The 14,939-nt window shown below is 47.0% G+C and overlaps 1 protein-coding gene and 1 long non-coding RNA gene across 5 annotated transcripts in view; one reads left to right on the forward strand and one right to left on the reverse strand.

Moving 5' to 3' along the window:
• LOC138832533 (uncharacterized) overlaps positions 1-14,939 on the forward strand; it is a 104,402-nt gene that overhangs the window by 59,864 nt on the left and 29,599 nt on the right. Inside the window, exon 2 of the long non-coding RNA XR_011373578.1 lies at positions 8,948-9,076. This is a non-coding gene — a long non-coding RNA (uncharacterized lncRNA). The remainder of the gene's footprint in view (positions 1-8,947; positions 9,077-14,939) is intronic.
• Kcnj6 (potassium inwardly rectifying channel subfamily J member 6) overlaps positions 1-14,939 on the reverse strand; it is a 193,471-nt gene that overhangs the window by 51,815 nt on the left and 126,717 nt on the right. The gene's annotated exons all lie outside the window — the stretch shown is intronic.

Consider the following 14,939-nt stretch of genomic DNA (forward strand, 5'->3'; position numbering starts at 1 on the left):
GTCAAGTTACAGAGCTTAGAAAGTGTTCTTGCTTATTGTTAGTATGCATGTGCTGTACTCTCGTGGTTTGACTCAATGCCAAGGTTATAAAAGAAGTGTGGAGAAATGTTCCCTCTCTCTCTCCCCCGTGTGTGTATTCACACATTTGGTTGGGTTTCTGCCTCAGCATTTAGCATCTGTAGTTTGGAGTGCGGTTATTTTCTTTCTGGTGGTCCTCATGTAGAATGTATTAGCTAATGATGTATTAGGAAAAAGTCTGATTCTGAGGGCAGGCGATTTTGGAACCTGCTGTTACATGCGTGTCAACCGCTGTATAAAATTATTTGTGTAGCCAATAATTTCAGAGCCTCTAAAAGTTTTATAAGCCATGTCCCCCTCCGGGCTTTCATTCTGGGCCTTGGTAGCTGTGTTGCCTCTTCAGGAATGATGCTTTTTCCATGGTTAAAGGAGAATTGAGATCTGGTGGGCGTAAGGAAGTAGCCGGGGATGGGACTGGAGTGGTGCCATCTTAATGTGTGGACCAGCTTTGCCTGGAGCTGCTTAGTTCTCTTGCAGATTGATTGCATAAACCTGTTTTGATGTTTTCAGTCCAAGGAAGAGCGAGCAAGGGACCCGGGAGCCTGCTGTGTGCTTTGATAGCTTTGACTTTTACATCATTGCTCTCAATGGCCCTTCAATTGTAAATGAGGAAATATGCTCATTTTACCTCTTAAAACAGCTGCCTGGGTGGGGGTGGAAGAGAGGCCGCCAGGAGAGGGGTGGAGGAGGGATGGGGATGAGGGTGGAGGGCTCCTCCCCTTTTTACCAGCAGCCTTCCCTGCGGGCATGCTTTTGGTCCTAAATGACCGTATCTGACTGCTTGCTGCTAATTTTGCTTTGCATGGTGTCTAAATAGGATTCCATGTGGAATAATGACTGGATGGAGCTCTGCCAGCTGGAAAGGCTGTGTCGCCCAGGAGGCCTGGAGCATATTATGGTCTTGATTGCTGGTAGGCCGACTGGGCAGCCACCCCAGGCCCTGGGCCCCGCCCAGTCCTGAGGTGGAAGAAGAGGGTTTGTCAGATTGACTACTCTAGCCTTCTCCACCACAAGGTTTACTAAAGACCTGAAGCCCCTTATGACCAAAGCAGGCTACTACCAGTAGGGTTCTAGACAGCTACATAAAGATAAGCAGGTTATGTCAAATGATGCCAACATCAGAGAGAGGGTGTGTGTGTGTGTGTGTGTGTGTGTGTGTGTGTGTGTGTGTGTGTGTGTGTGTGCACGTGTGCGCATACACATACACACACAAGCATGTGTGTGACTCAACAGTTCCTGGGTTCAGCCACTGCTCATTACATCACCAAGTTCAAGGCCAACATGTTTGCTCCCAAGAATAAGACCTGGGAAAACCGTGCCGTGACTAATGGAAAAGAATCGAACGTTAGCAACCCCAAATCAACGAAACCTCCTGTTCATTGCTCTTCCCTTCAGTTCTAATTGGTCGACGTAAGCTGAAATCCCAGAGAGGGAATTCTGCCTGTTTCGCTCACGTTATGTTGTCATGTTCATGTTGCCGTGTTCATGTCATTGCTTGTGTTTCTGTGTCACAGGACCCTGCTATTTGTCTGCTGTCAGTCAGGGTGGCCACGGAGGCTGAGTGCTGGCCGGTCTACAGAAAGGTGTCCCTTTCTTAAGGTCTTCCACAGCGGCTCTGCCCCCTCTCCTGTCTTTCACCCTTCTGTAGGGGATGCAGGAGTCAGGGAGAAGGAACCTGGGTCCTGAGCTATGGGTGGGGAGGGATGCGGGAGTCAGGAGGGAAGGAGCCTGGGTCGTGAGCTGTGTTGAAGACCTGCCACCTATTTATAGAAGCAAGGAAAAACCTCCAAATAGCTGTTTGGATCAATACACATGTTCCTTCTGTTATCAAATCAAGCCTTATCTCTAATTTTATGGGCAGAAATACATGATATCATTAGGTAGATATGAGTGAACCATCAGGGAGAGTGGTTATGAGAGAGTGGAGAGATGCAAAAGGAAGTGAGATGCACAGCTCGCATTTGTGTTTGTAAGAACTAGCATTTGGAAGAATTGAGTATTTGCGTTTGATGACTGGAGAGAATGTAAATGCATGTGCCCCTTTAGTCTCTTTGAAAACCAAGCAAAGAGAGCCCAGCTTTCCTGCACACACACACACACACACACACACACACACACACACACACACACACACACACACACACACACACACACACACACACACACACCCCTCAAACCAAAAAAAATCATGAGCTCTGACAAGCCCACCTCTTGGCATAAACCTAAACACTGGAAGCAAACACTTGCACACAGTGTTCATGGCAGCCTTTAGTGGAAAGGTGGACATGACTGTATTTCCCACCAGTAGAAGAGTGCAGAAATACACTGTCATCCATTCATATAACTGAACAGCATTCAGCCTTAAAGAGGAGGGGGATCCTCACACATGCTAGAACGTGGATAAACCTTGAAGACACTAGGATGCGAAATAAGCCAGATACAAAAGAACAAATGTAGAATTCCATACCCCTGAATGGAGAATAGAATATAGATCCTGGAAAACAGCGACATCAAGAAGCTGGGGAAGGGGCTGGGGAGCGGTGAGAAGAGGCATGGGGGCTGGCAGGTGCTGTGTGGGCAGAGCTGGGGGCCAGTGCCAAGGCGGCAGGCTGGGGCGTCCCTCCGTGCCTGCCATGGGAAGTAATGGCCACTGGGGAGAGATAGAGAGCCCCTTCTGTATGTGACAATAATTTCCACACAGATCGAGGACTTCAATGCAACATGGAAAGGCTTCAGAAGTAGATATAGAAGATGAATTTTCAAAGTAATTCTCCAAGAGTGGAGAGAGCCATTTTTTAAAAGTCACAATAGAAACCTAGAAACTATTTTAAAAGACATATTTTTGACAATGTAAAAATTTAAATGTCTATAAAAAAAGGAAGACCAATTGAAAAATTATGTTTGCCATGTGTAACATCTATGTCCTCCTCCACCCCTCCTTTGTTTGCCAGTCCTGGGGCTTGAACTCAAGGCCTTGGCACTGTCCCTTAGCTTCTTTTGCTCAAGACTAGCACTCTACCACTTGAGCCATAGCATCACTTCCAGCTTTTTCTGCTTATGTGGTACTGAGGAATTGAACCCATGACTTCATGCAAGCTAGGCAAGCACTCTACCACTAAGCTACATTCCCAGCCCCCCTTTTTGTTGAGAAGACAAAGCAGAGCTTTACTGAATAAGCAAACAGGTAAACAAACAGGAAAACAGATAAACAGACAAGCAAGAAGACAAAGGCACACTAACTGAGTCCATGTCCCTCACTTTTTTTTTTTTGTCAGTCATGGGGCTTGAACTCTGGGCCTGAGTGCTGTCCCTGAGTTCTTCAGCTCAAGGTGAGCGCTCTACTGCTTGAGCCACAGCACCACTTCCAGTTTTCCAGTGGTTTATTGGAGATAAGACTTTCACGGACTTTCCTGCCCGGGCTGGCTTTGAACCGCAATCCTCAGCTCTCAGCCTCCTGAGTAGTTAGGATTACAGGCGTGAGCCACTGGTGCCCAGCTGTCCCTCGCTTTTAAAAGCAATATATATAAGCTAGGTGCCTAATTACTCAGGAGGCTGGTATCTTAGAATCATGGCCCAGACAGGGACCACCAAAAAGCCAGGAGTGGAGCTGTGGTTCAAGCTGTGGGTAAAAAAATCTCAGAGACAGCACCAAGGTCCTGTGTTAAGTTCTAGGACTGGCACACACAAAAAAGCAATAAATAGTCCAATACACAAATAGTAAATAGTTCATGGGTGTGAATGAGGAGTATCTGAGAAATAACACACAGCTAGAAACCATATGAAAAATTGGTCAACCATGTAAAAAGTACAAGTAATATAAATAAAATAACATTTTTACCCTGAGAATGATGAAGTTGAAAATAAACAACACATGCAGTTTTTGATGGGTGCTAGGAAGGAAAGTAAATATATATATATATATATATATATATATACATATATATATATATACATATACATATATATCTTTGCCAGTAATGAAGCTTCAACTTAAGAGCCTCACCTCGGTCCTTCAGCTTTTTCACTCAAGGCTCTTACCACTTGAGTACAGCTCCACTTGTAAGAGAGCAAATCCTGGGCTGGGAAGATAGCTCAGTGGTAGAGCGCTTGCCTTGCATGCCTGAGGCCCTGGGTTCGATTCCTCAGCACCACATAAGCAAAAAGAAAAAAGCCGGAAGTGGTGCTGTGGCTCAAGTGGTAGAGTGCTAGCCTTGAGCTGAAGAGCTGAGGGACAGCGCCCAGGCCCAGAGTTCAGGCCCCACCACCGGACCCAAAAAAAAAAAAAAAAAAAGAGAGCAAATCCTTAACCTCCTATATATGTACTTTTGAACATGTAAAACAATAGTCATTTAGGAGAGTAGGGAGATAGTAGGTTTTATAATTTAAAACCTACTGTCTTGGATTCAGAGGCTAAAATTCTTTCTAAAGTATTTATTTCACAAACACTTATAAGTGGTATGTGAGAAATGTATTCTTATAGACAGCTACAAATTAATAAATGTTTGCCAACATGGCCTGTGTAGGCATACTGTGGTAGATATAATCAAGGGAATATTATATGGTCATTATAGATGATTGCTAGATTGAAGTCTTCCACTTCCTACATTTCCCAAAGATATGACATTTCAAATCACAACCATTGCCCTCAGTATTCTCCATCATTTTCCTTTTACTGCTCTTTGCTTTCCTGTGGCGCTTTTCACCTCTCTAGTGGTACAAATTATTATGCTCCTGTTTTTACTATCGCTCTGTCCTGTCAGAAAACATCAGTGATCTATATGTTTCTCACTTGCCCAGACTGTGGGAGGTGTACCTGGTCTGTGTGACCAGGGTGGTATCGGGGGCAGGATGAGTTATCATGTGTTTATTGATGTCACATCATGTTTATTGATGTTTATTGACCTGTCACATCATCCACGCCACAGTGGGAAAGGGAAAATCAGATTCTGAAACATATGGTGTATTCTGCGTAGATGCCTTTCTTATGATTGTGTGTACATTTGCAAATGTGTGATTGTGTGTGTGTATATACAGAATGTTCTCCAAAATATGAATTTTGATCCATTTCTGAGTTGTAGGTTTGTGTGGGCGTTTTTGCTTTCTCTTTCAATATTTCTATATTTAAAATTTCCTTTAATATGTTTCTGTCATCTGAAAAATAAGTAGGAAACATAAAGCTATTTCGGATTTGAATAACCAAAACACATTCTTCAAAGAGCTTCTGAGACAATGTCCATTGTACTTGGCAATTAGGATTCACTAGTATAGTGGTTTGAAATGTTTCCTCTTCCAATTCATGTTCATCCCAGAGCTCAGAATGTGGCCTTATTCTAGGATAGGGTGGGTCTTTACACAATTAATGAGAATAAGGAACTAGATGTGATCATACTGGATTAGGTTTTCCCCTAACTTGAATTAGAGGCCAGGACAGAACACACTTGACAGAGACAAGGAAGAGAAGGCCCTGAGGGCTGAGGCAGAATTCAGAGTGGTTCAGCCACAAGCCAAGGCATGCTAGGGTCCTCCAGGCTGCTGCGAGAGGCAAAGGGGGCTCTCCTATGGAGAAGTTGGATGCTGACCTTGGGAATTGCAACTGAATGAATTTCTGTTCCTTTAAACCACCCAGTTTATGGTACTTTGTTATGACAAACCAAGAAATCAGCACATGGGTGACAGTTGTGAGGTGGTACAGTTGAGTGGTGGTCTAAGGCTGTGCGATGGTGTGCTAAACAGTGATTTATCAGTGAGGCAGTAAGGGACCAGAGATGAAGGCGATGTATTTAATGACAGAGTTGGAGGGAACTGGTTGGAGCAGGAACTGGTGTGTGTGTGTGTGTGTGTGTGTGTGTGTGTGTGTGTGTGTGTGTGTGTGTGTGTGTGTGTGTGTGTGTGTGTGTGTGTGTGTGTGTGCACGTGCCTGTGCCAAGAGTGTGTGAATGAGAGAGCTTTGAGAACATTTAAATGCTGACAAGAAGCCAACAGGGAGAGTGACAATAAAGAATGAGGTGTTTGATGGAACAGTGGTAATGAAAAACAGTGCACATGAGGCTGGATAGGTGCTGACATCAAGAGGTGGGCTTTCCTGAGAGGTTGGTATGGTATAGGAGAAAGGGAGGAGGTGGGGAGCGTGATGCCAGGGACGTTTCCCCAAGGTTTTGTGTGCTGAAGGAGCTTCAAATGGAATTACTGCTGAGAGTGGATTGCAACAAACCCAGGCGTCAGCAGATTCATTGACCCAGGTCTTCTGTAGCAATGCAGATAACTGACTTCAGCACAGCCATAGCCTGGGCCACGCTTTTCATTCTCACTTGTCAGGGAAAGCCCACAGAAAAGGCTGTGTTCAAGCAGAGCTCTTCACAGCAGCCCAAAGATGGAATGGGTGCAGCAACAAAATATAACACGGCAGAATAGTTTCAGGAATAGTGCTTCCTTCCTTAGCAAGGAAGGAAGTTCTAATACACGGTGCAACGTGGATGAGTCTTGAGGACATGTACAGAGTGACATGTCATAAGAGAACAAAGGGTGGTTTTAGTTATAGGAAGTCACTAGAGTCATCCAGGAAATCATCGAGGAAGTGGTAGGTGTTTAATGGATAAAGACTTTCCGTTTAGGAAAATAAAGTTCTGAAGATGTTTGGTGGATGGATGAATGATGGTGGTTGGTGGACAGATGTTGGGTGGATGGTGATGGGTGGATGGTGATGGATAGATGATGGATGGATGGTGGTGGTTGGTGGATGATGGATGGATGGATGGTGGTGGATGGATAGATGATGGTGGATGGATGGATGATGGTGGTTGGTGATGGACGATGGATGGATGGTGGTGAATGGATGGATCATGGTGGATGATGGATGGATGGATGGTGTGGATGGATAGATGGTGTATGGATGGATGATTGTGGTTGGTGATGGGATGATGGATGGATGGTGGTGGATGAATGGATGGTGGTGGTTGGTGGATGGATGGATGGTGGTGATGGTGGATGGAGGATAGATGAATGGTGGTGAATGGACGGATCATGGTGGATGGATGGTATGGATGGATGGTGGTGGATGGATAGATGATAGTGGATGGATGGATGGTGGACGGTTGGTGGTAAATGGATGGTGGATATAGGTGGTATAGTAAATGGATGGTGTCAATATGGATGGATGATGGTGGATAGATGGATGTAGATGAACAGTTGATGGGGTTGATGTTGCCCAACATCATAAATATGCTGACTTCTATCAAATGCTTAATATGGAAAATTCCAGGAGATATAGACTTATATAAGTATATATGTGTAATGTATATGCAAGCATGTGTGTGTATTTATGCATGTGTATATGTATATATGTTCCCACATACCCACTATATATACATATAGATACACATATATATGTATATATGTAAATGTTTTTCTGACATAAGACAGCAACACATTTCCCAAGAAGAATGCTCACTTAAGCATATATATACATACATAAAGATATATACATATGTATGTGTATATATATGTACATATATATATATATATAAATTGAGTTAGAAAAGAAAAGAAACCTACTTAAGTGATCACTTCTCTTGGGAAATGTGTTGCAGTGGTACATCAGGAAAAGATTTACAAAGAGCTACAGTGGGGAAAGGTGAGTTTTTCCCCCTTCTGCGTTACCCCTGCGTATTAGCATAGTTCTGGGCATAGTTCTAAACATGGACATGGAAGGAGAGAGACACGCCCACTTGGTGATCTCACTCCCTGGAGACAGATGACCAATCAGAGTTACAAATGCTGTCTGAAGACAAATGGATCATTTCCTGTTGGGCTCCTTTCCTTGACCTTCTTCCACCGCGGATTCCTCGTCTGGACCTTCTCCCTGGCAGCGAGCCTCTGGCGATAACACCTGTCACCTCCACCGTTGCGTGTGTGAAGGGTGCTGGTCTTCATCGTCTTGTTCCTTGGGCTCTGTTAACACGGAGATGACTGTAAGCAGAAGTCTAGACAGAGGCTGAAGTTGAAAGTCACCGGTGTTCGTGGTGAAATGGCTCCTGTGTTCCTCTGGGAACTTGTGACAGCTCGATTCTGCCTGGGGCCCCAAGGATGTGAATTTAAATTCAGAAGGTCTAGAGCCCCCCAAGGTCAGGTCACCGACGCTGGCTGGGCCTGGGCTGCGGCCTTTAATGTACCATTTCATTGCTGAAAGAAGAGGATGACAGGTCCCTTTGGGCTGGATAAAAGAGGGACATGGAACACTGTGATTTCTCTTTTAAAGGGATTTCAAGAATCTGAAGTGCAGATGGAAGGAAGCACTAGGAAGCTCGTGGGACCTCCGTGTTCCATTGTGTAGGAAGCAAACTCCATAAGAGTGCCCGGAGGACACTCGGAGGAGAACGCAAGGCTGAGATCCAGTGAGTGCTTTGCCTGCCAACCCTTGTGCCCTCTCACGGCTGGAGCCAGCCTGGAGGAAGAGGGCATCTTTGGTCATTTTCACAGTGGCTCAGTGCGGAGCTAGCCGCATCCGTGTGACCTGTGCACGCCATTCAGGCCTGGGAACTCCAGCCTGCCACCTCCGTCTTTTGTGTTCTCTGAAGTGGCGGCCCCCTTCAGGCGTTGTTCCTCCCCCTGGGAGCTTGGACTTGGTTTCCTTCTGACAGTAAGAAGGACTCTCAGTGGGACCTCTGTCCCAGCATGGTGCGGGGAGCTTGTCAGACCCGGAGAAGCCCAGCCTGGCTGTAGGACGTGGAGCCTTAGGCGCTCCATTAGCAGGACGGGGTGAGGTGTCTCCTGTGCATGTCGGGAGGTACGGCGGGGCTGTGATCAGGCTGGCCTGGGTTGGAATCTTGCTCAGGCCATGTGAACTCTGAATCCTGGTTTCTTCAATTTGCAGATGTGCACAGGAAGACCTGTCTTGCACAGCGACCTCGGAACAAGGACAGATGCAAGGGTGGGACCTGGGGGATGGCAATGCTGAACACTGCTGCTTCTCCTACCGTGTCTGGGTCGCTGGAAGCTGACTGTAAGTACAGCAGCCACTGTTTGGATAAGCTTGACCTGCTCTGGAAACTCTCAGCCTAGACCAGTGAGCCTTAGATGGAGACCCCAGGTGCAAGCAGAGAGGTTGGCGACATGGAACCCACACGAAGTTCTTTGTCACTGTGCGGTGACATTCTATGCTATGGACATGAATGTTCTGGCACATCCATTGGCTGGACTGATTAGCAAAGGCTTCATCTGCAGGGGGCCCAGGGGATGGCAGAGTGGCTCTGCTGGGGACAGGAAGCAGGAACTTTCTTACGTGAGGGAGAGGAAGTCACCCTGGAGAAGGAACTGGGGTGTTCTGGGAGGAGGGCATTGAGGCAGTGGTGGGCCCAGCCTTTCCCTGCCTGAGGAAGGCATGAGGGAAAGCCCACTGGGGGGAGGGGGTTCCCGGGGGGCCCTGTCCTTCAGCGTCCCGTCAGAGGACTGTGTTCATCCATTTTGGAGAGCCATGGTGGGATGGGGGTTTTTAGTCTTGAGGAGGGGTGGAGAGGATCCAGAGGCGGCATGGATTTCTGGGTTCCTTTAGTATAGCTGAGATCTGGGACACTCCTTCCTATGCTTCTAGAACTGTGGAAAGCTAGAGCTTCTAAACTGGGCCTTGTGACATCTTGAGGGTTGGGGGGGGGCTATTTCAGAACCACTACCCTCCTCCCCTCCCCATCCCCCGGCTTTCCATGACCCAGGATGCCTGGCTTCTTCTTGTCAGTTTTTGGGGGACATGAGTGCTTTGGAAAGAATAGTTCCATCTGAACCCTTGCATTAGCTGGAGTTCCAATTTTACACAAGTGTTCCAGCCCACTTCCCTCAGACCCCTGTCTGTTAAGAGCTCTAGCAAGTGGAAAATTGAATTTCATTTCCTTTGTTGCTTTTCCTCTCCCGGGTCCTCTCCCGGGGACAACACAAAGTGGGTTTCAGGAGGAAGTGTGGGTCTTGGGTAATTGGCTCAGAGCAGTGACCATGTAATTAAGGGTTCTGGATAAACTGACCCCCATATTCAGCACCTACTGAGAGGGTCTACCTGGCACACAGATGATCAGGGGGAGTATTTCTCTGCTCTAAAAAGGTGGGGTTAATTTTACAAGGAAACATTTCTCTGTATTATTTCCCTTCTGATTTCACCTTCTTGCACAATCTCTGGGCATCAGGTTGTTTATACTTTCCATGTTGAGTGTCCGAATTTCAAATGGATTAATGCCGTTTTCCTCTTCTTCGAAGGCTGTATCTTCTTCATGTATTTCCGTGAGTACTCTCATTCCTACATCGATAAAACAGAATTGCTTTTACTTAGATGTGGTTTAAATGCCTGGCTGTATTTGCCTGGAATGAGAAAGGCCCATAATTCTCACCTCATTAAATCTGTGTGGTTGGAGAAGGATCTGGAGGTTGGGATTTCTGGAAGACAGCCTGTTTGTCATTGCCATTGGTGGTCTGTTCGCTCTCAGAATGGGGCATTTCTTTAGCCAGGGTTTGTGGAGGGCAAAGCTCAGGGTAGATTTGAGGGTTGGAGACTTGCTTTGTTCCTCAGATATAGCTAAGGGACCTCAGGACTGTGTGAAGAACTTCTATTTGAAATACATTCACTCTAGTGCATGCAACTCTTTCAAGTTGATGTAAGATATTCTGTTGGTTAGAAAGCTTCATGTGATTCGGAATGATTTCTTCCCAATGTCTAAATTGAATCTCATTTTCCTAAGAGAGCAAAGCAATTGGAATCCTAAATTTCTACTGGTTGATGGGGACCAGCAGCTTCCCATATCCAACGCTTCCCTGGGACACCTACATTTCAGTGACACCCACATCGGCCATGTGTGTCCTTGTCCTTCTCTCTCTCTCTCTCTGCCTTAATTTCCTGGTCAACTCGGTTTTCTGAAAACCATGCATGAATATTTTGTGCTCTGCAAAATGATGCTTGCCTGAAGCAGACCCCCGCGTATACTTGGAGGTGGCTTGGTGCGAGGGTACCATTGGAAACGTCTTTCTCATTTCTTTGGGGGCATCATGCTGTGTATGCTAAGGCTTCAAGGGACAAACAGATCAAACCTGAAAGCTGGGGTAGGCTTCTTTCCTTCCTTCCTTCCTTCCTTCCTTCCTTCCTTCCTTCCTTCCTTCCTTCCTTCCTTCTTTCGTCCTGCTTCTTTTTGTCCCTCCCCCCATTCATTCTTTCCTCCCTTCTTTCCTTTGTCCTCTCTCCTTCTTACCCTCCTTCCTCTCTCTCCTCTCCTTTCCCCCCTTCCCTCTCCCTGCAGAACTGGGGTTTGAACCCAGAGCCTTCTTGTTTCCTGCCCAGATGTGTCTGGCTGCTTCCCATAGTCTCTGGGTTGACAGGCACATGCCACAATCCCTCTTTTTGGACTTTTCTGCCTGGCTTGGACTGGCTCTGTGATCCTCCTAATCTCAGCCTCCCACGTACTTGGAATGACAGGCGTGGATCACTGTGCCCAGTTACATAAATATCCCAGAAACGTTTTTGCCTGGAACTGTGATCCTTCCGTTCATTCTCTGGCTGCTGTGGAGGGAGGCTTACAGGCCTGTGTCACTGGCTCTTGGGCTAGACATCTGTTCTTTTAAAGAGGATGTCACAGGCGGAGTACATTTTGTTACCCATCAGTGGTGGGGTTCTCTGCGAGAGGAGTGAAAGGTGGTCCTTGCAGGTCAGGCTGCCCTTCCAGTCTGTGCAGTGGGAAGTAGCTGAGGGTTCCAAGGATTTTGTGAAGTGGAACCCTGTTCTATAGAGCAGTGAGCAAGAGCCGAGGCATCCGGGCACCCACAGGGCTGCTCTCGGCCCAGGAAGACTGTAAATTGTGCTAACCCCAGTGTAATAGGGGTAAAGCGGCTCTCAGGGTATGTGGGGGAAGTCCTGACTTGCAGTATTTGTCCATTTGTGTGATACAAAACCTCTTACCCTGGCTATCAACAGAAGACTGGCCCTCGGTATCCTTGATCTTTTAAACCATCGGCACTGGCAAGCTAATCAGACACTCCTGTCAGCCTGGACCAAATCCTATATCCTAGAGATGGGGACAAAAGGGTCCTGTTTGCCAGGGAGATAGGCATGAAGGAGAAGGGAAATAAGTGGACAATAGCTTTAGGAAATATTGCATGCTCTACCTTCCTCTTGGAGAGTTCTAAACAAGTTAGCCTACTCAAGGCACCGAGAGATCCTGTTGTATATATGAGTGCTTAAGTTTATTTTCTCCAAGATTGTTTATCATGGTCTGACCTGTGCCTGTCTGATCCTGAGGAGCCCGTATGGACATGTGTTTGGTTTGATGGATCTTGGAGTGATGATGAAGGTGGACAGTGAACACTCACTCTGCCTGGTGTGCACAGCCTGCTCCTGTTTCCCTCTGACACACCCCTACCCTGCCAGCTGTCCCCTCTTGTCCTCGGCACACACTGGCTCCCCCGCTTTCCTCCCCTGGCCTCCCCTGAGTAAAAGAGAGAAGACTCAGTCAACCAGCAATGAGCACACCCAAGAGTGACGTAGTATCCACACAGAAGCAGGCTCTCTGACACAAATGCCAGGCACCTGAGGCATTGTTACACTCCAAGGATAGGCTGGGAGTAAAACAGAGCCCTAGGACCACAGATGGGGTCTCCCAGGGCTGGTCCCCCTCAGCCTCCTGGGGTGTTCACGTCTCCCCGTTCCTAGTGCTTACCGTGGGCTTGGCATAGAGCCATCTGTGTGTGAGCCTGGGGTCCTCAACACTCCCGGCTCTGGAGTTTGGGCCCTTCTTCCCAAGCTCTCTTGGGTGAGCCATGGCTTCTCACTGAGGGAAGGCAGGACCAAGGTCAGCCTGGGTCGCAGCCCAAATGGTGGGTGACTCCTTTCCCCAGCCTGGAGAGGCCTGGACCTGTTCTCGTTCATGTTCTGTCCATGTCTACAATGCCCACCGCTGCGCGTGAAGCCAGGCTGAACCTCTGGTGGGCCATTGGTGAGCTTTGACTGAGATGAAGGCGTGTGAGCTTTCGAGGGACTCCAGCGTTTCCTGGTCACCCAACTGTAGGCACTGTCTTTAACAATGTTCTCATGCCAATTAGATACGAATTGCCATGGGGGCCATTGCAGTAGATGGAGTGACACTGCTTCTAGATCAGTTTCTGAATCAGCAGTCTTTCTTTTTTGGCAGCCTGAACTTTTCCTTTGGTTGCTCAGCGTTCTCTTCCTGCAATGGGCCCATCCATCATGGAGGAACTATAGTGTTTCCTGAGAAAGCACGACCCCCGTTCTCTCCCTGTTGGTCTTTCCATATCGCCCACACCCCACAGCAAGAGAGATCTGTTTCTTTTGGCCGCTCTGGGTCTGCTTGCTGAGGGAGGAAGTCTCACTTGGGATTAGATTGGCCCCAAGTAAACTGGATGCGTGCCTATCTTCATCCGCTCATTGAAGTCAGGATATGAAACGAATTTCACCAGGCGCTTTCCAATTTCTCCCGGCTTGGGCAGCAGCCGTGCTCCCCTTGCAAAATGAAGTGCATTTAAAGTGAAGTTGAAGGGGGGATAGGAAGGAGCCTTTTATTTTACAGCTCGCTGCCAGTGTTTGTTCCTATTCTGGGATCACTCTGCCAAAAAAGGAGGAACACGTATCTATGCCACAACATACTGCAGCATCTTAAGGCAGCTCTGATCACAGTTGGTCTCCAGTTGAGTCTTTGGCCCAGGAAGAGAAAGATCTGGGGCTCCATCTCCTCCTGTCTATTTGGAATCTACTGAAGTGAAGCTTGCTTGGTTTCTGGAGACGTGGATTCTGGGACCAGGGTCTGAGAGGCTCAGGTACCATTTGGTACTCTGTGTCTCCCACCAATGCCCCCACTGGCTCTATCCCTCAATTCATGCAGTGTAGCAGGGGGCTGCTTCTCCATAGAAGGAGGAAGACTTCTGCCCAATGGTCCCAAAGCCATGCAGTGGCTCTGTCTGGGCACCCAAAGCCGTTCTTGAAGTCAAGGCCTTGAGTTCTTGCTTAGCTTCTTTGCTTCAGGCTGGTGTTCTACCATTTGAACCACAGCTCTACTTCTGGCTTTTTGCTGGTTAACTGTAGATAAGAATCTCAAGGATTTATCTGCTTCAAATTGAGACCCTAAGATCTCAGCCTCCTGAGTAGCTAGGATTACAGGCATGAGCCACTGGAGCGTAGCAAAATCTACATTTTAAATAGCACATGAGTGAAACTGGGTTACTTAAAATGCCTTCTCAATGGGTAGAGAGCAGGTGAACCTGATGAATGGGGTTTGAACTCTGCTTTGCTTGCTCGATTGCTTGCTTGACAGGTGCTCTACCACTCGAGCCATGGCTCCAGCTTAGCTTTCTATTCTTCATTTATTTGGGGGGAGATGGAGTCTCATAGACTTTTCTGCCCAGGCTGGCTTTGAATTGTGATTCTCTAGCACTCAGCCTCTTGAATAGCTAAGGATTACAGGTGAGAGCTCCCAGCACTCTACTCTAATACCTTCTTTATGGATACAAAACAAAATAACAATTATCTGCTAGTTCTTCCTTTTATGGGCCGAAGGGTAAAGTTATCTAGAATAAATGAATAACTTTTTCTGCAGAGAATCCTGTGGTGGGCATCAGAGGAAGGGACATCATGTTCCTTGTGTCTTGTCGTTTTGATAACCTGCAGTATTCAATATGGCGGCCACCAGCCCTGGGTTGCTATCGAGCGTCTGAAATGAGGTGGGTTGAATTGAAGAAGTGTAAAACACACATGTGATTTTATAGATGATACGGAATGTGACAGGTACTAATGTAAGGCACACCATTAAAGGTTTTCATTTTGGTCATGTTTTGGGACGATGATTCTCTGGACATACTTAGTTAAATAACACCAGCATATTCACTTT

This window comes from Dipodomys merriami, unplaced genomic scaffold (genome assembly GCF_024711535.1).
Source record: "Dipodomys merriami isolate MVZ:Mamm:240054 unplaced genomic scaffold, mDipMer1.0.p SCAF_2, whole genome shotgun sequence".
Taxonomy (NCBI): Eukaryota; Metazoa; Chordata; class Mammalia; order Rodentia; family Heteromyidae; genus Dipodomys; species Dipodomys merriami.